The 21,609-nt window shown below is 40.0% G+C and overlaps 1 protein-coding gene across 2 annotated transcripts in view; it reads left to right on the top strand.

Moving 5' to 3' along the window:
- SERPINE2 (serpin family E member 2) overlaps positions 1-21,609 on the top strand; it is a 212,129-nt gene that overhangs the window by 149,617 nt on the left and 40,903 nt on the right. The gene's annotated exons all lie outside the window — the stretch shown is intronic.

The raw sequence follows: 21,609 nt of genomic DNA, 5'->3' as shown, positions 1-21,609 counted from the left end.
AGTCTAAATTTAGTTCTTAAAGTTCTTCAGGGGGTTCCGTTTGAACCCATGCATTCTATAGATATTAAGCTTCTATCTTGGAAAGTTCTGTTTCTAGTTGCTATCTCTTCAGCTCGAAGAGTTTCTGAACTATCTGCATTACAATGTGACTCGCCTTATCTTGTTTTCCATGCTGATAAGGTGGTTTTGCGTACCAAACCTGGGTTCCTCCCTAAGGTTGTTTCTAACAGGAATATCAATCAGGAAATTGTTGTTCCTTCTCTGTGTCCTAATCCTTCTTCTAAGAAGGAACATCTGTTGCACAACTTGGACGTGGTTCGTGCCTTGAAGTTTTATTTGCAGGCAACCAAAGATTTTCGCCAATCATGTTTGTTGTCTATGCTGGAAAGCGTAGAGGTCAAAAGGCTATGGCTACCTCTCTTTCCTTTTGTCTGAAAAGCATCATCCGTTTGGCTTATGAGACTGCTGGACAGCAGCCTCCTGAAAGAATTAGAGCTCACTCCACTAGAGCGGTGGCTTCCACATGGGCTTTTAAAAATAATGCTTCTGTTGAACAGATTTGTAAGGCTGCGACTTGGTCTTCGCTTCATACCTTTTCCAAATTTTCCAAATTTGATACTTTTGCTTCTTCTGAGGCTATTTTTGGGAGAGAGGTTTTGCAAGCAGTGGTGCCTTCCATTTAGGTTCCTGTCTTATCCCTCCCTTCATCCGTGTCCTAAAGCATTAGTATTGGTATCCCACAAGTTAGGATGAATCCGTGGACTCGGTACATCTTGCAAAAGAAAACAAAATTTATGCTTACCTGATAAATTTCTTTCTTTTGCGATGTACCGAGTCCACGGCCCACCCTGTCTATTCAAGACAGATAGTATTTTTTATGTAAACTTCAGTCACCTCTGCACCTTATAGTTTCTCCTTTTCTTCCTGGGCCTTCGGTTGAATGACTGGGGCGTGGAGTTAAGGGGGAGCTATATAGACAGCTCTGCTGTGGTGCTCTCTTTGCTACTTCCTGTCAGGAAGGACAATATCCCACAAGTTAGTATGAATCCGTGGACTCGGTACATCGCAAAAGAAAGAAATTTATCAGGTAAGCATAAATTTTGTTTTTAGTTACATGTATAAGCTGTATTATGAAATTTAAATATTGCCTAAATGACATAAGATAATTTTGTTTACACTTGGTTCCATGTCATCTCCCAACTGTTCCATTTTAAGGATGCAAGTATTCCAAAATGCAAACTATTCCAATAGCCAAACCTTTTTTGGTCCAAACATGTTGGATAAAGGGGTTTTCTACCTGTATATAAAACTCATGTTAGTAACCTTAATGTGATACAGTACACACATAACCACAATAATAATGTTATTTTAGAAAGCCAGGTCTTGCTCTGTACACTGTGGATAGTGATCTGTGAATGGGTTATCTTGGCAGCATGACTCAACTTTTCTTTCATGTAATTGGCAAGAGTCCATGAGCTAGTGACGTATTGGATATACAATCCTACCAGGAGGGGCAAAGTTTCCCAAACCTCAAAATGCCTATAAATACAACCCTCACCATACCCACAATTCAGTTTTACAAACTTTGCCTCCTATGGAGGTGGTGAAGTAAGTTTGTGCTAAGATTTCTATGTTGATATGCGCTTCTCAGCATTTTGAAGCCCGATTCCTCTCAGAGTACAGTGAATGTCAGAGGGATGTAAAGGGAGTATCACCTATTGAATGCAATGGTTTTCCTTGCGTGAGATCTGTTTCATAGGTTCTCTGTCATCGGTCGTAGAGATTCATCTCCTACCTCCCTAATTCAGAACGACGATATACTCTTATATTCCATTACCTCTACTGATAACTGTTTCAGTACTGGTTTGGCTATCTGCTATATGTGGATGGGTGTCTTCAGCTATGGTTTGGCACTTTATGCATTAATATAAAGTTCTAAATATATGTATTGTATTTATATTTGCCATGCGTCAGGTTTATGTATATTTCCTTTTGCAGACTATGAGTTTCATATTTGGGATAGTATATGGTATAGTCTTTTTTCAATTAACTGCTTTTTCATTAAATTTCGCGGGCAAAATTAGGCTCACGAGGGCGCAAAATGCCAAAGTTTATTGCGTCATTCTTGGCGCGATAATTTTTATGCCGCGATGCGCGAAAGTACGTTCAATGATGCAAATTCGTAATTTCCGGTGTCTTAGTTGACGCCGAGTTCCTTGCACAAGGTTGCATCATTTCCGGATGTTGTTAGCGCTAAACATTTTTCAGTTTGCGTTGTGCATTATACTTGGCGCCAAATAATTTAATTATTTAAAACCCCATTCCTATATGCCTCTTGCCTTTTTCTATATCAGGGGGCTATGCTGTTCGCATATAAGGAAATTGATAATTTCTCCAACATAGGTGTGTCCGGTCCACGGCGTCATCCTTACTTGTGGGATATTCTCCTCCCCAACAGGAAATGGCAAAGAGCCCAGCAAAGCTGGCCATATAGTCCCTCCTAGGCTCCGCCTACCCCAGTCATTCTCTTTGCCGTTGCACAGGCAACATCTCCACGGAGATGGCTTAGAGTTTTTTGGTGTTTAAATGTAGTTTTTGTTCTTCAATCAAGAGTTTGTTATTTTAAAATAGTGCTGGTATGTACTATTTACTCTGAAACAGAAAAGAGATGAAGATTTCTGTTTGTAAGAGGAAAATGATTTTAGCAACCGTTACTAAAATCGATAGCTGTTTCCACACAGGACTGTTGAGATGAAGTAACTTCAGTTGGGGGAAACAGTGGGCAGACTTTGCTGCTTGAGGTATGACACATTTCTAACAAGACTCGGTAATGCTGGAAGCTGTCATTTTCCCTATGGGAACTGGTAAGCCATTTTCTTAGTTTAAGTAAAAGAATAAAGGGCTTCATTAGGGCTTAAAAAACTGGTAGACATTTTTCTGGGCTAAAACGATTCCTTTACTAAGTATATTTGGCAGATTATTACTTTTAATAGTTGTTAAATCTTGGGGATTGTTTTAATAAAAACGGCAGGCACTGTATTGGACACCTTTTTCACTGGGGGCCTTTTCTAGTCATAGACAGAGCCTCATTTTCGCGCCTCTAATGCGCAGTTGTTTTTGGAAAGCATGGCATGCAGATGCATGTGTGAGGAGCTAAGAACCACTGAAAAAGCTTATAGAAGGCATCATTTGGTATCGTATTCCCCTCTGGGCTTGGTTGGGTCTCAGCAAAGCAGATACCTGGGACTGTATAGGGGTTAAATGTAAAAACGGCTCCGGTTCCGTTATTTTAAGGGTTAAAGCTTTCAAATTTGGTGTGCAATACTTTTAAGGCTTTAAGTTACTGTGGTGAAATTTTGGTGAATTTTGAACAATTCCTTCATACTTTTTCACATATTCAGTAATAAAGTGTGTTCAGTTTAAAATTTAAAGGGACAGTAACGGTTTTATTGTAAAACGTTTTTTGTGCTTTGTTGACAAGTTTAAGCCTGTTTAACATGTCTGAACCATCAGATAACGATGTTCTATATGTATGAAAGCCAATGTGTCTCCCCATTTAAATATATGTGATATATTTGTGTCATAATGTCCAAACAAAGTAGGGATAATAATGCCATAGATATGATATTGCCCAAGATGATTCCTCTAATGAGGGGAGTAAGCATGGTACTGCCTTCTGTGTCTACACCAGTTTTGCCCACACAAGAGGCCCCTAGTACATCTAGTGCGCCAATACTTATTACCATACAACAATTAATGGCTGTAATGGATAATTCTATTGCATGCATTTTTTCCAAAATGCCTACTTATCAGAGAAAGCGTGATTGCTCTGTTTTAAACACTGAAGAGCAAAAGGACGCTGATGATATCTGTTCTGACATACCCTCACACCTATCTGAAGGGGCCAGGAGGGAGGTTTTGTCTGAGGGAGAAATTTCAGATTCAGGGAAAATTTCTCAACAAGCAGAACCTGATATTGTAACTTTTAAATTTAAATTACAACATCTCCACGCACTTCTTAAGGAGGTATTATCTACTCTGGATGATTGTGACAATTTGGTCATTCCAGAGAAATTAGGTAAGATGGACTAGTTCCTAGAGGTTCCGGTGCCCCCCGATGTTTTTCCTATACCCAAGCGGGTGGCGGACATAGTAAATAAGGAGTGGGAAAGGCCCGGCATACCTTTTGTCCTCCCCCTATATTTAAGAAATTATTTCCTATAGTCGACCCCAGAAAGGACTTATAGCATACAGTCCCCAAGGTCGAGGGGGCGGTTTCTACTCTAAACAAACGCACTTCTATTCCTATAGAAGATAGTTGTGCTTTCAAGATCCTATGGATTAAAGGTTAGAGGGTTTGCTTAAAAAGATGTTTGTTCAGCAAGGTTACCTTCTACAACCAATTTCATGCATTGTTCCTGTCACTACAGCTGCGTGTTTCTGGTTCGAAGAACTAGAAAAGTCGCTCAATAAAGAATCTTCGTACGAGGAGGTTTTGGACAGAGTTCAAGCTCTTAAATTGGCTAACTCTTTTATTTTAGATGCCGCTTTGCAATTAGCTAGATTAGCGGCGAATAATTCAGGGTTTGCTATCGTGGCGCGCAGAGCGCTTTTGCTTAACATCCCTTTCAAGGGTAAAACACTGTTTGGCCCTGACTTGAAAGAGATTATTTCAGACATCACTGGGGGAAAGGGCCACGCCCTTCCTCTGGATAGGTCTTTTAAGGCTAAAAATAAGCCAAATTTTCGTCCCTTTCACAGAAACGGACCAGCCTCAAATTCTACACCCTCTAAGCAAGAGGGTAATACTTCTCAAACCAAGCCAGCCTGGAGGCCGATGCAAGGCTGGAACAAGGGTAAGCAGGCCAAGTCACCTGCCACTGCTACCAAAACAGCATGAAGTGTTGGCCCCCGATCTGGGAAGGATCTGGTGGGGGGCAGACTTTCTCTCTTTGCTCAGGCTGGGGCAAGAGATGTTCAGGATCCTTGGGCGCTAGAAATAGTTTCTCAAGGTTATCTCCTGGAATTCAGGGAACTACCCCCAAGGGGAAGGTTCCACGGGTCTCAATGATCTTCGAACAGGCATTCTTACACTGTGTAGAAGACCTGTTAAGCATGGGAGTGATTCATCCTGTTCCATTAGGAGAACAAGGGATGGGTTTTTACCCCAACCTGTTCATAATTCCCAAAAAAGAGGGAACATTCAGACCTATTTTAGATCTCAAGATTCTAAACAAGTTTCTAAGGGTTTCATCGTTCAAAATGGAAACCATTCGAACGATCCTTCCTACCATCCAGGAAGGTCAATTCATGACCACGGTGGACTTAAAGGATGCGTACCTACGTATTCCTATCCACAAGGAACATTTTCGGTTCCTAAGGTTCGCCTTTCTGGACAAGCATTACCAGTTTGTGGCACTTCCATTCGGATTAGCCACTGCTCCAAGGATTTTCACAAGGGTACTAGGGTCCCTTCTAGCGGTGCTAAGACCAAGGGGCATTGCAGTAGTACCTTACTTGGACGACATCCTGATTCAAGTGTCGTCTCTGTCAAAAGCAAGGGCTCATACGGACATTGTCCTAGCCTTTCTCAGATCTCACAGGTGGAAAGTGAACATAGAAAAAAGTTCTCTGTCCCCGTCAACAAGAGTTCCCTTCTTGGGAACAATAATAGTTTCCTTAGAAATGAAGGTTTTTCTGACAGAGGCCAGAAAATCAAAACTTCTAAGCTCTTGTCAGGTACTTCATTCTGTTCTTCTTCCTTCCATAGCGCACTGCATAGAAGTAATAGGTTTGATGGTTGCGGCAATGAACATAGTTCCTTTTGCACGAATTCATCTAAGACCATTACACCTGTGCATGCTCAGACAGTGGAATGGGGATTATACAGACTTGTCTCCGACGATACAAGTAGATCAAATAACCAGAGATTCACTCCGTTGGTGGCTGACCCTGGACAACCTGTCACAGGGAATGAGCTTCCGCAGACCAGAGTAGGTCATTGTCACGACCGACGCCAGTCTGGTGGGCTGGGGCGCGGTCTGGGAACCCCTGAAAGCTCAGGGTCTATGGTTTCGGGAAGACTCTCTTCTCCCGATAAACATAATGGAACTGAGAGCGATATTCAATGCTCTCAAGGCTTGGCCTCGACTAGCAAAGGCCAAATTCATAAGGTTTCAATCAGACATCATGACGACTGTTACATATATCAACCATCAGGGGGTAACAAGGAGTTCCCTGGCGATGGAGGAGCATCCGGGGGAGTGGGAACTCCATCTGGAAATCTTTGCCCAAATAACTCAATTATGGGGCATTCCAGACATGGTTCTGATGGCCTCTCGTCAGAACTTCATGGTCCCTTGTTACGGGTCCAAATGCAGGGATCCCAAGGCGACTCTATTGGATACAATAGTAGCACCTTGGATCTTCAACCTAGCTTATGTATTCCCACCGTTTCCTCTCATTCCCAGGCTGGTAGCCAGGATCAATCTGGAGAGGGCTTCGGTGATCTTGATAGTTCCTGTGTGGCCACGCAGGACTTGGTATGCAGACCTGGTGAATGTGTCATCGGCTCCACCATGGAAGCTACCTTTGAGACAGGACCTTCTTATTCAGGGTCCATTCGAACATCCGAATCTGGTTTTCCTCCAACTGACTGCTTGGAGTTTGAACGCTTGATTTTATCAAAGCGTGGGTTTTCAGATTCTGTAATAGATACTCTTATTCAGGCTAGAAAGCCTGTAACTAGAAAAATTTACCATAATATATGGATAAAATATATCTGTTGGTGTGAATCTAAAGGATTCCCATGGAACAAGATAAAAATTCCTAAGATTCTTTCCTTTCTACAAGAAGGTTTGGAGAAAGGATTTTCTGCGAGTTCTCTGAAGGGACAGATCTCTGCTTTATCTGTTTTACTTCACAAAAGGCTGGCAGCTGTGCCAGACGTTTAAGCGTTTGTTCAGGCTCTGGTTAGAATCAAGCCTGTTTACAGACCTTTGACTCTTCCCTGGAGTCTTAATCTAGTTCTTTCAGTTCTTCAAGGGGTTCCGTTTGAACCCTTACATTCCGTAGATATTAAGTTATTATCTTGGAAAGTTTTGTTTTAGGTTGCAATTTCTTCCGCTAGAAGAGTTTCTGAGTTATCTGCTCTGCAGTGTTCTCCGCCCTATCTGGTCCATGCAGATAAGGTGGTTTTACGTACTGAGCCTGGTTTTCTTCCGAAGGTTGTTTCCAACAAAAATATTAACCAGGAGATAGTTGTACCTTCTTTGTGTCCGAATCCAGTTTCATAGAAGGAACGTTTGTTACACAATTTGGACGTTGTCCGTGCTCTAAAATTCTATTTAGAGGCTACTGAAGATTTTAGACAAACATCTTCTTTGTTTGTTGTTTATTCTGGTTAAAGGAGAGGTAAAGAAGCAACTTCTACCTCTCTTTCCTTTTGGTTTAAAAGCATCATCAGATTGGCTTTTGAGACTGCCGGACAGCAGCCTCCTGAAAGTATCACAGCTCACTCCACTAGGGCTGTGGCTTCCACATGGGCCTTCAAGAATGAGGTTCCTGTTGACCAAATTTTTTAAATTATATACTTTTGCTTCTTCGGAGGCTATTTTTGGGAGAAAGGTTTTGCAAGCCGTGGTGCCTTCCGTTTGGGTGACCTGATTTGCTCCCTCCCTTCATCCGTGTCCTAAAGCTTTGGTATTGGTTCCCACAAGTAAGGATGACGCCGTGGACCGGACACACCTATGTTGGAGAAAACAGAATTTATGCTTACCTGATAAATTACTTTCTCCAACGGTGTGTCCGGTCCACGGCCCGCCCTGGTTTTTTAATCAGGTCTGATGAATTCTTTTCTCTAACTACAGTCACCACGTTACCATATGGTTTCTCCTATATATATTTCCTCCTGTCCGTCGGTCGAATGACTGGGGTAGGCGGAGCCTAGGAGGGACTATATGGCCAGCTTTGCTGGGCTCTTTGCCATTTCCTGTTGGGGAGGAGAATATCCCACAAGTAAGGATGACGCCGTGGACCGGACACACCGTTGGAGAAAGTAATTTATCAGGTAAGCATAAATTCTGTTTTTGCTTTATATGTTGGTTTTTCTCTTACATTTGCAATATCTCAATCTGATCCTGTCTCAGAAACCACTGTTGGAACCCTGCTGCCTGATAACAGTTCTACCAAAGCTAAGTTCATTTGTTGTAAATTTGTGGAGATTATATCTCCAGCTGTGGTATGTAATATTTGTCATGATAAGCTTTTACATGCAGAGCATGTGTCCACCAGTAATAGTACAATGCCTGTTGTTCCTTCAACATCTAATGTACATGATATACCTCTGAATATAAAAGATTTTATTGCTGATGCAATTCAGAAGGCTTTGTCTGCCATCCCGCCTTCTAATAAACGTAAAAGGTCTTTTAAAACTTCACATAAAGTTGATGAAATTTCAAATGACAGACAACATACTGAATTATCCTCCTCTGATGAGGATCTATTTGATTCAGAAGATCTTTCCTCAGATGTTGACACTGACAAATCTACTTATTTATTTAAAATGGAGTATATTCGTTCCTTGTTAAGAGGTGTTTATTACATTGGATATTGAGGAAACTAGTCCTCTTGATATTAAAACTAGTAAACATTTAAATTCTGTTTATAAACCTCCTGTGGTTAGTCCAGAGGTTTTTCCAGTTCCTGATGCTTTTTCTGATATGATTTCTAAGGAATGGAATAGGCCTGGTACTACTTTTATTCCTTCTTCAAGGTTTAAAAAATCGTATAATTTGCTAGCAGTTAGATTGGAGTTTTGGGAAAAGATCCCCAAAGTTGATGGGGCTATTTTTACTCTTGCTAAACGTACTGCTATTCCTTTGGAAGATAGTACTTCTTTTAAAGATCCTTTAGATAGGAAACTTGAATCCTATCTAAGGAAAGCTTATTTATATTCTGGCCATCTTCTCAGGCCTGCTATTTCTATGGCTGATGTTGCAGCTGCATCAACTTTTTGGTTGGAAAGTTTAGCGCAACAGGAAATGGATCCTGATTTGTCTAGCATTGTTCGCTTGCTTCAACATGCTAAACATTTTATCTGTGATGTCATTTTTTATGTAATCAAAATTGATGTTAAATCTATTTCTTTAGCTATTTTAGCTAGAAGAGCTTTGTGGCTCAAATATTGGAATGTTGACATGGTATCTAAGTCTAGATTACTATCTCTTTCTTTCCAAGGTAATATGTTATTTGGTTCTCAGTTGGATTCGATTATTTCAACTGTCACTGGGGGGAAGTGAGTTTTTTTGCCTCAGGATAAAAGACCAAGGGTAAATCCTAAAGCTTCTATCCATTTTCATTCCTTTCAACAAAGTAAGGAACAGAAACCTAATCCTTCCCTCAAAGAATCTGGTTCCAATTGGAAACCTTCAAGTTGGAGTAAATCCAAGCCGTTTAAGAAACCAAAGCCAGCCCCCAAGTCTGCATGAAGGTGCGGCCCTCATTCCAGCTCAGCTGGTAGGGGGCAAATTAAGATTCTTCCAAAATATTTGGGCAGATTCTGTCCAAAATCAATGGATTCAGAGTATTTTCTCTCAAGGGTACAGAACAGGTTTCAGAGTAAGACCTCCTGTGAGAAGATGGTTTTTTCTCATGCATCCCAGCAAATCCAGTAAAGGTTCAGGCTTTTCTGAAGTGTGTTTCAGACCTGTAGCTTTCAGGGGTAATCATACCAGTTCCGTTTCAGGAACAGGGTCTGGGGTTTTAATCAAATCTATTCATTGTTCCAAAGAAAGTAAATTTATTCAGGCCAGTTCTGGATCTGAAAATTTTGAATCGTTATGTAAGGATACCAACATTCAAAATGGTGACTATAAGGACTATTCTGCCTTTTGTTCAGCAAGGGCATTATATGTCCACAATAGACTTACAGGATGCATATCTTCATATTCCGATTCATCCAGACCACTATCAGTTTCTGAGATTCTCTTTTCTAGACAAGCATTACCAATTTGTCGCTCTTCCATTTGGCCTAGCGACAGCTCCAAGAATCTTTTCAAAGGTTCTCGGTGCCCTAATCTCTGTAATCAGAGAACGGGGTATTGCGGTGTTTCTTTATTTGGACGATATCTTGGTACTAGCTCAGTCTTTACATTCTGCAGAATCTCACACAAATCAACTATTGTTGTTTCTTCAAAGACATGGTTGGAGGATCAATTTACCAAAAGTTCTTTGATTCCTCAGACAATGGTCACCTTTTTAGGTTTCCAGATAGATTCAGTGTCCATGACACTGTCTCTAACAGACAAGAGACGATTGAAATTGGTTTCAGCTTGTCGGAACCTTTAGTCTCAATCATTCCCTTCAGTAGCTATGTGCATGGAAGTTTTAGGACTGCAGCATCGGATGCGATCCCCTTTGCTCGTTTTCATATGAGACCTCTACAGCTTTGTATGCTGAACCAATGGTGCAGGGATTATACAAATATATCACAATTAATATCCTTAAATCCCAATGTTCGACTCTCTGTGACTTGGTGGTTAGATCACCATTGTATAGTTCAAGGGGCCTCTTTTGTTTGTCCAACCTGGACTGTGATCACAACAGATGCAAGTCTTTCAGGATGGGGAGCTGTCTGCGGCTCTCTGACAGCACAAGGGGTTTGGAAATCTCAAGAGGCGAGGTTACCAATCAATATTTTAGAACTCTGTGGTATTTTCAGGGCTCTTTAGGTTTGGCCTCTGTTGAAGAGAGAACTGTTCATTTGTTTTCAGACAGACAATATCACAATTGTGGCATATGTAAATCATCAGGGTGGGACTCACAGTCCCCAAGCTATGAAAGAAGTATCTCGGATACTTGCTTGGGCGGAATCCAGCTCCTGTCTAATTTCTGCGGTTCATATCCCAAGTATAGACAATTGGGATGCGGATTATCTCAGCCGTCAGACTTTACATCTGTGGGAGTGGTCGCTCCATCCAGATGTGTTTTCTCAGATTGTTCAGATGTGGGGTCTTCCTGGAATAGATCTTCTGGCTTCCCATCTAAACAAGAAACTATCCAGGTACCTGTCCAGGTCTCTTCAGGCGGAAGCGGTGGATGCGTTATAAGCAGGTTGGTAACACCAAGGAACTGCTATCTTCCCACCTATGGTTCTTCTTCCAAGAGTGATTTCCAAGATCATCATGGAACAATCATTTGTGTTGCTGGTAGCTCCAGCATCGCCTCACAGGTTTTGGCATGCGGATCTTGTTCGGATAACCAGTTGCCGATCTTGGCCACTTCCATTAAGGCCAGACCTTCTGTCTCAAGGTCCGTTTTTCAATCAGGATCTCAAATCATTAATTTTGAAGGTATGGAAATTGAACGCCTAGTGCTTAGTCATATAGGTTTCTCTGACTCAGTGATTAATACTATGTTACAGGCTCATAAATCTGTTTCTAGGAAGATTTATTATCAAATTTGGAAGACTTATATTTCATGGTGTAATCATAAATTCTTCTGGCATTCTTTTAGAATTCCTAGAATTTTTAGTTTCTTCAGGATGGTTTGGATAAGGGTTTATCTGCAAGTTCCTTGAAGGGACAAATCTCTGCTCTTTCTGTTTTATTTCACAGAAAGATTGCTAAGCTTCCTGATATTCACTGTTTTGTACAGGCTTTGGTCCGTATCAAGCCTATAATTAAATCAATCTCTCCTCCTTGGAGTCTTAATTTGGTTTTGAAGGCTTTACAGGGTCCTCCGTTTGAGTCTATGCATTCTTTGGACATTAAACTACTTTCTTGGAAAGTGTTCCTTTTGGCCATCTCTTCTGCTAGAAGAGTTTCTGAATCATCTGCTCTTTCTTGTGAATCTCCTTTTCTGATTTTCCATCAGGATAAGGCAGTTTTGCGGACTTCATTTAAATTTCTACCTAAGGTTGTGAATTCTAACAACATTAATAGAGAAATTGTTATCCCTTCTTTGTGTCTTAATACTAAGAATTCTTTGGAGAGATCCTTACATTCTTTGAATGTGGTAAGAGCTTTGAAATATTATGTTGAAGCTACTAAAGATTTCAGGAAGACTTCTAGTCTATTTGTTATCTTTTCTGGTTCTAGGAAAGTTTAGAAGGCTTCTGCCATTTCCTTGGCATCTTGGTTAAAGCTTTTGATTCATCAGGCTTATTTGGAGTCGGGTCAGGCCCCGCCTCAGAGAATTACAGCTCATTCTACTAGATCAGTCACCACTTTGTGGGCTTTTAAGAATGAAGCTTCAGTTGATCAGATTTGCAATGCAGCAACTTGGTCTTCTTTGCATTCATTTACTAAATTCTACCATTTTTATGTATTTGCCTCTTCGGAAGCAGTTTTTGGTAGAAAAGTTTTTCAGGCAGCTGTTTCAGTTTGATTCCTCTGCTTATGTTTGAGTTTTTTCTTTTCATTATAAGAATAAACTTATATTTTGAGTTGTGGATTTATTTTTTTCAGCGGAAAATGGCTGTTATTATTTTATCCCTCCCTCTCTAGTGACTCTTGCGTGGAGTTCCACATCTTGGGTATTGATATCCCATACGTCACTAGCTCATGGACTCTTGCCAATTACATGAAAGAAAATATAATTGATGTAAGAACTTACCTGATGAATTCATTTCTTTCATATTGGCAAGAGTCCATGAGACCCACCCTTTTTATGGTGGTTATGATTTTTTGTATAAAACACAATTATTTCCAAATTCCTTTGTTGATGCTTTTTACTCCTTTCTTTATAACCCCACTACTTGGCTATTCATTAAACTGAATTGTGGGTGTGGTGAGGGGTGTATTTATAGGCATTTTGAGGTTTGGGAAACTCTTCCCCTCCTAGTAGGATTGTCTATCCCATATGTCACTTGCACATGGACTCTTGCCAATATGAAAGAAATTAATTTATCAGGTAAGTTCTTACATAAATTATGTTTTCTTGTCTGTTTAGCCTCTAGGATTTCCTTGATCTGTGGCACATTCCGGTTATAATAATAATTAGACTCCTAGGGCGAGATCCGATATACAGCGTAGTTTGCGGTGCAAGCGAGGGAACCCGCGTCGCCCGCAGTTTCAGCTTGCATCTCGAGCTATCCAATATACGGTGCCGTCAGTTGCTAACGTGCCGTAAGTCGGATAAACCAGCGATGTCCAGAAATCTGCGCAAGTACAAATTTCTGTCGTCGCCAGTGACTTACGCCACATTAGAAACTGCCGGCGCCTACAAAACCTGACTAAAGTATGAAATCACCCGCACTGTCTAACACGCCTCCCTAACATAGCCCGACACGTCTTACACGCCTCCCTAACATAGCCCGACACGTCTAACGCCTAAACCGCCGCTCCCGGACCCCGCCACCAGCTAAAAATCTATAACCCCCTAAAGTGAGCCCCTACCCCGCCGTCATCTATATTATATTATTTAACCCCTAAAATACTAAACTATCCCTACCACTAAATCTAAGTCTAACCCTACAAATAGCCCTGAAAAGGGCTTTTTGCGTGGCATTACCCCAAAGTAAACTGCTCTTTTGCCAGCCCTTAAAAGGGCTTTTGGCGGGGCTTTGTCACAAAGTAATCAGCTCTTTTGCCTACAATCTAAATCCCCCTACACCGCTGCCACCTATAATAAATGTATTAACCACTAATCTAATCCCCCTACACCGCCGCCAGCTATATTAACTATATTAACCCTAATTATATTAGGGTTAATATAGTTAATATAATTATTATATTATATATATTAACTATATTAACCCTAATTATATTTAGAGAGTTACGGGGCTCCAATAGTCAGCGTAAGGCTTCTTACGGCTGCTTTTTGTGGCGAGGTTAAAATGGAGTAAGATTTCTCAATTTTCGCCACGTAAGTCCTTACGCTGTACTGTATATTGGATACCAAACTGCGCTGGTTTGGTATACCTGCCTATGGCCCAAAAAACTACGGGCGACGGCAGAAATATACGCGCGTAACTTCTAGGTTACGCCGTATATGTGATACCAAACCAGCGCAAATATTGGCGTCGCCAGCTTTTGCGGGCGTCGATTTTTATCGGATCGAGCCCCTAGAAAGGATTTTGCAAGAAAGTGTGTCTGACTGTAACATGAGACCATGTGACCGTCCACAAAGAGCTTATAAGCACAGTTCATTGTAAAATTGTTTTTCCCTGAATGTGTTCCGCATGGGGTGTTTTATCAGCTGCAGCATATAAAATGTATGAGAAATTGCTGATTTATGATTCTTTTTGCAAAATAAACAGCTGGATTTGATAAGCTTGCAGACAGATCTGGTCTTGTTATATCATAACTCAAATGTTACCCTTTCTCTGTCTCTGTACAATACTTAGGAAGAACAAATGAAAATGAACGTTTTAGAGCTTTATTGCTTCCACCTCCCACTGTGAGTGTAATTTCTTCTGCTGGCTGTGTTTACTTACGGCTAGATTTAGAGTTTTGTCGGTAACGACCCGCGTAGCTAACGCATGCTTTTTTTTCCCAGCACCTTTTAAATACTGCTGGTATTTAGAGTTCACAGAATGGCTGCACCTTCAGTGCGTTAGGCTCCAAAAAGGGAGCGTAGAGCATAATTTACCGCCACTGCAACTCTCAATACCAGCGGTGCTTACGGGAGCGGCCAGCTTCAAAAACGTGCTCGTGCACGATTCCCCCATAGGAAACAATGGGACAGTTTGAGCTGAAAAAAAACCTAACACCTGCAAAAAAGCAGCGTTCAGCCCCATTGTTTCCTATGGGGAAACACTTCCTAAGTCTGCACCTAACACCCTAACATGTACCCCGAGTCTAAACACCCCTAGCCTTACACTTATTAACCCCTAATCTGCCGCCCCCGCTATCGCTGACCCCTGCATATTGTTTGTAACCCCTAATCTGCCGCTCCGTACACCGCCGCAACCTACATTAGTTATGTACCCCTAATATGCTGCCCCTAACACCGCCGACCCCTATATTATATTTATTAACCCCTAATCTGCCCCCCACAACGTCGCCACAAGCTACCTACAATTATTAACCCCTAATCTGCCGACCGGACCTCACCGCTACTCTAATAAATTTTTTAACCCCTAAAGCTAATTCTAACCCTAACCCTAACACCCCCCTAAAGTTAAATATAATTTTATTCTAACTAAATAAATTAATTCTTATTAAATAAATTATTCCTATTTAAAGCTAAATACTTACCTGTAAAATAAATCCTAATATAGCTACAATATAAATTATAATTATATTCTAGCTATTTTAGGATTTATATTTATTTTACAGGCAACTTTGTATTTATTTTAACCAGGTACAATAGCTATTAAATAGTTAATAACTATTTAATAGCTACCTAGTTAAAATAATTACAAAATTACCTGTAAAATAAATCCTAACCTAAGTTACAATTAAACCTAACACTACACTATCAATAAATTAAATAAATACAATACCTACAAATAAATACAATTAAATAAACTAACTAAAGTACAAAAAAAAGAACTAAGTTACAAAAAATAAAAAAATATTTACAAACATTAGATATTACAACAATTTTAAACTAATTACACCTACTCTAAGCCCCCTAATAAAATAACAAAGCCCCCCAAAATAAAAAAAATGCCCTACCCTATTCTAAAATTAAAATAGAAAAGCTCTTTTACCTTACCAGCCCTTAAAAGGGCCATTTCCGGGGCATGCCCCAAAGAATTCAGCTCTTTTGCCTGTAAAAAAAACATACAATACACCCCCCCAACATTACAACCCACCACCCACATACCCCTAATCTAACCCAAACCCCCCTTAAATAAACCTAACACTAAGCCCCTGAAGATCTTCCTACCTTATCTTCACCACACCGGGTATCAGTGATCGATCCAGGCTCCGATGTCTTGATCCAAGCCCAAGCGGGGGGCTGAAGACATCAATCCTCCGGCTGAAGTCTTGATCCCAGCGGGCAGAAGAGGACATCCGGACCGGCAAACATCTTCATCCAAGCCGCATCTTCTATGTTCTTCCATCCGATGACGACCGGCTGATCTTCAAGACCTCCAGCGCGGATCCATCCTGTTCTTCCGACGAATAGACGACGAATGAAGGTTCCTTTAAGGGACGTCATCCAAGATGGTGTCCCTCGAATTCCGATTGGCTGATAGGATTCTATCAGCCAATCGGAATTAAGGTAGGAAAATTCTAATTGGCTGATGGAATCAGCCAATCAGATTCAAGTTCAATCCGATTGGCTGATTGGATCAGCCAATCAGATTGAGCTCACATTCTATTGGCTGATCGGAACAGCCAATAGAATGTGAGCTCAATCTGATTGGCTGATTGGATCAGCCAATCGGATTGAACTTGAATCTGATTGGCTGATTCCATCAGCCAATCAGAATTTTCCTACCTTAATTCCGATTGGCTGATAGAATCCTATCAGCCAATCGGAATTCGAGGGACGCCATCTTGGATGACGTCCCTTAAAGGAACCTTCATTCGTCGTCTAGTCGTCGGAAGAACAGGATGGATCCGCGCTGGAGGTCTTGAAGATCAGCCGCTCCTCATCGGATGGAAGAACATAGAAGATGCGGCTTGGATGAAGATGTTTGCCGGTCCGGATGTCCTCTTCTGCCCGCTTGGATCAAGACTTCAGCCGGAGGATGGATGTCTTCAGCCCCCCGCTTGGGCTTGGATCAAGACATCGGAGGCTCTTCTGGACAGATCGGGACCCGGTGTGGTGAAGACAAGGTAGGGAGATCTTCAGGGGCTTAGTATTAGGTTTATTTAAGGGGGGTTTGGGTTAGATTAGGGGTATGTGGGTGGTGGGTTGTAATGTTGGGGGGGGGGGGTATTGTATGTTTTTTTTTTACAGGCAAAAGAGCTAAATTCTTTGGGGCATGCCCCGCAAAGGGCCCTTTTAAGGGCTGGTAAGGTAAAAGAGCTTTTCTATTTTAATTTTAGAATAGGGTAGGGCATTTTTTTTATTTTGGGGGTCTTTGTTATTTTATTAGGGGGCTTAGAGTAGGTGTAATTAGTTTAAAATTGTTGTAATATTTTTCTAATGTTTGTAAAAAAAAATTATTTTTTGTAACTTAGTTAGTTTATTTAATTGTATTTAATTGTAGGTATTGTATTTAATTAATTTATTGATAGTGTAGTGTTAGGTTTAATTGTAGATAATTGTAGGTATTTTATTTAATTAATTTATTGATAGTGTAGTGTTAGGTTTAATTGTAACTTAGGTTAGGATTTATTTTACAGGTAATTTTGTAATTATTTTAACTAGGTAGCTATTAAATAGTTATTAACTATTTAATAGCTATTGTACCTGGTTAAAATAATTACAAAGTTGCCTGTAAAATAAATATTAATCCTAAAATAGCTACAATATAATTATAATTTATATTGTAGCTATATTAGGGTTTATTTTACAGGTAAGTATTTAGCTTTAAATAGGAATAATTTATTTAATAAGAGTTAATTTAGTTCGTTAGATTTAAATTATATTTAACTTAGGGGGGTGTTAGGGTTAGGGTTAGAATTAGCTTTAGGGGTTAAAAAATTTATTAGAGTAGCAGTGAGGTCTGGTCGGCAGATTAGGGGTTAATACTTGAAGTTAGGTGTCGGCGATGTTGGAGAGGGAAGATTAGGGGTTAATACTATTTATTATAGGGTTTTTGAGGCTGGAGTTAGGCGGATTAGGGGTTAATACATTTATTATAGCAGCGGTGAGGTCCGGTCGGCAGATTAGGGGTTAATAAGTGTAGGCAGGTGGAGGCGACGTTGGGGGCGGCAGATTAGGGGTTAATAAATATAATATAGGGGTCGGCGGTGTTAGGGGCAGCAGTTTAGGGGTACATAGGGATAACGTAGGTGGCGGCGGTGTGCGGTCGGCAGATTAGGGGTTAAAAAATTTTAATAGAGTGGCGGCGATGTGGGGGGACCTCGGTTTAGGGGTACATAGGTAGTTTATGGGTGTTAGTGTACTTTAGAGCACAGTAGTTAAGAGCTTTATGAACCGGCGTTAGCCCAGAAAGCTCTTAACTCCTGACTTTTTGCTGCGGCTGGAGTTTTGTCGTTAGATTTCTAACGCTCACTTCAGCCACGACTCTAAATACCGGCGTTAGAAAGATCCCATTGAAAAGATAGGATACGCAATTGACGTAAGGGGATCTGCGGTATGGAAAAGTCGCGGCTGGAAAGTGAGCGTTAGACCCTTTCCTGACTGACTCCAAATACCAGCGGCCGGTAAAAACCAGCGTTAGGAGCCTCTAACGCTGGTTTTGACGGCTACCGCCAAACTCTAAATCTAGGCGATAGTTTCTCAATAGCCTATACCTAGGTATAGAAACTTTTAGTATAGGTAGCAATATTAAAGGCTAAATCAGCTATTTTAAATGCCAATATTAAAGGGACAGGAGACCCCAAAAATGTATTTCATGATTTGGATAGAACATACAATTTTAAACAACTTTTCAATTTACTTCTATTTTCAAATTTGCTTTGTTCTCTTGTTATCCTTTGCTGAAGGAACAGCATTGCACTACTGGCAGCAAGATGAACAAATCTAGTCAGCCAATCACAAGACAAATTTGTGCAGGCACCAATTAGCAGCAGCTCCGACTAGTGTAGGACACGTGTTTTTCTTTTTCAACAAGGAATACCAAGAGAACAAAGCACATTTGAAAAGAGAAGTGAATTTAAAAGTGTCTTAAAATTACACGCTCTATCTGAATCATGCAAGTTTAAATTTTGACTTTGCAATCCCTTTAAGGCAAAGGAGCTATTTGTAAACTATGTAATACACTAAAACAGGTAAAATTGATCATTGGGAACAAATTAAGAAAGTTTTTCGGCTAACTGTCCCTTTTTACATTTCAACATGGATTTGGCATAGCAGTATACTTTTTTCATAAAATGATGAATGTGTTGCCTTTTGTAGGTATACTTTCAAGATGATTTTATTATGGCTTTGTCCCAGCAATTGTTAGAATGCCTTGATTTTTTTTATCAGAAGGAACATTCCAAGAATTTTGTTTGATGATCCTGAAAATGTCAATGAGGCCCTTGTTCACAGATTTAATTTCATTAAATTCCTAAATGTTAGATACTAATTTTAAAGGAAATCATTAAGTATGGTAATTCTGGTTAGATCCAGTTGGGTGATGACTTTATCATGCAGTAATATGGGTTCAATATAGGTCAGAGATGATAAAGCTATGGTTTAAATATTGTTTAAGGGAACTAAATATTCTGGCATAGTGTGAAAGGTTTAATGTGTTTGCTGCTTCAAAAGTATCACTTGTGGAAAATGGCACAGACATAAACATCCTATTGGTTTCAAAATAACCAACTTTATTAATAAACCACTGTAACCTTTTCCTTATTACTCTTGTCTCCTTTTATCTCAAAGCCCCTTTAACTACTCACCCCCTTCTCTTTTTCATGTCCCCTTCTTATTTCCTCTTTCACATGCTACATACTTACGTGTTGCTACATACTTACTATACATGACATGCATGTTCCTTTATGCTGGTATTGTCATAAGCAATTTGCTTATATACTAGACCTCAAGCAATTTGCTTATATACTAGACCTCTTGTTGTGGGATTATGGGATATTTATGTTGTGTTTGTGAGGATACTTCCTGGCTACATTTTTGTACTGTGTGTCAATACTGTATGTACTGTATATGTCATCTCTTGATTACATCCTATATATTGAACAAAAAAACACTGCCATTCATGTATTCCATGCAGTGGCACTGGTATTGATGTTGGGTATATTTACAAATGTTTGACTAGTAGAACTGCCTCCTCTGGGCAGGCTGAGAAACAAAGCATTAAAAGAAGCTTCATGCAAAAAAAACCCCACTGACTTCACATAAAATCTGTCCTTGTAGGAGTCTCTTAATAAGATCTCTACTGCCTCTAGGTGGTAAGATGCTCAACTTACACAACTTCAGCAGTTACTTTTTTATGATTATGTGAGGTTTTGAAATGACTTTATTATATTTATCATTGCTATAATGTCAAGCTTTGCTCTTTAACCCTTTGAGTGCTAACGACAGCTCTGAGCCGTCGCAAATTGTCCCAGTCAGATGCTGACGACGGCTCAGAGCCGTCGCTAGCACTCACCCAACTTGAGGGCAATCTGGGGGCACCCACTGACTCCCACCCCGGCAATCTGGCCTGTATAGTGACAGGCATCGCTGGGGTTTCATGTTTGGTGCAGTGATGTCATGCGCAATGATGTGATGATGTCACTGCGCAACTTTATTTAAAGTTGACAATGGACAAGTATAGGGAGATGGGTTCATGCTGCTTAGAAGCCTGTATCTCAGGCATCTAAGCAGCCACAGACCCCCAAGACTCACCACTGGAAAGATAATCGCCTAACCTTTCCAACGGTATAAATATAAGTCTTGCTGATCTGGAAAAAAAGTAAATATATATATATTTTTAAACCAGCTTAGCACCCAGGTGGGAATGGCTTAGCAGCTAAAGGGTGACATGAAACCCACATATTTTCTTTCATGATTTAGACAGAACATGCATTTTTAAACAACTTTCCAATTTACTTCTATCATTTAATTTGCGTAATTCTCTTAATATCCTTTGTTAAAAAGCATATCTAAATAGGTCCAGTGCTACTGATTGGTGGCTGCACATAATAGATGCCTCGTGTGATTGGCTCACCCATGTGCATTGCTATTTCTTCAACAAAGGATACCCAAAGAATGAAGCAAATTAGATAATAGAAGTAAAGTAGAATGTTGTTTAAAATAGTATTCTCTATCTGAATCATGAAAGAAAAATGTTGTGTATCATATCCATATAAGCTTTGGATATGGCTGTATAAAAAAACATCCTATGTAAAGGTCTTAGGTTAGGTTATACAGTGACACAAACGCACAAAGACACGGTCCCCACTTGTTTAATAGAAATAAATTCACTGCAGGCCACTAGCTGTATTATTAAACAAATACAATTGTGTTATGATTTGTGAAAGCAAAGCTTTTAAACCTTCTTTAAATGTTGCTTTTATTAAACTAATCAGGTTAATATATTTACTATAGATTTTTGTGTAAAACTCATTACCCTGCTTTTACATCTGCTACAACAGAGTGTAACATAGCAACCATATCAAAATAAATGTATTACTTTTTTACAGAATCCCACAGGCTATATCAGCTGCTATATCGCTTAATGGGACAGTCAGTCTACACCAGAATTGTTACTGTTTTAAAAGATAGATGACTTTTAATTTATGTTCTATTGACTTGCATTTTAGCCAATTAGTACTGTGTTGTGCTGACTCTTAAATAACTCCACAGGTGTGAGTACAACGTTATCTATATGGCACGCATGAACTAGCAGTCTCCTGTTGTGAAATGCAAATAAAAAAGCATGTGATTAAGAGGCTGTCTGTAGTGGCTTAGAAACAGGCAGACATTTAGAGGTTTAAATGTTATAAAGTATATTAATATAACAATGTTTATTGTGCAAAGCTGGGGAATGGGTAGTGAAGGCATTATCTATCCTTATAAACAATAACAATTTTAGTGTCGACTGTCCCTTTAAGTTTTTTTGATTAAAGTCAAACCAATTTTAGGTACTTT

Source organism: Bombina bombina, chromosome 4 (genome assembly GCF_027579735.1).
Source record: "Bombina bombina isolate aBomBom1 chromosome 4, aBomBom1.pri, whole genome shotgun sequence".
NCBI lineage: Eukaryota > Metazoa > Chordata > Amphibia > Anura > Bombinatoridae > Bombina > Bombina bombina.
Note: the sequence above shows the minus strand (reverse complement) of the source record. Positions and strands in the feature narration are given on the sequence as shown.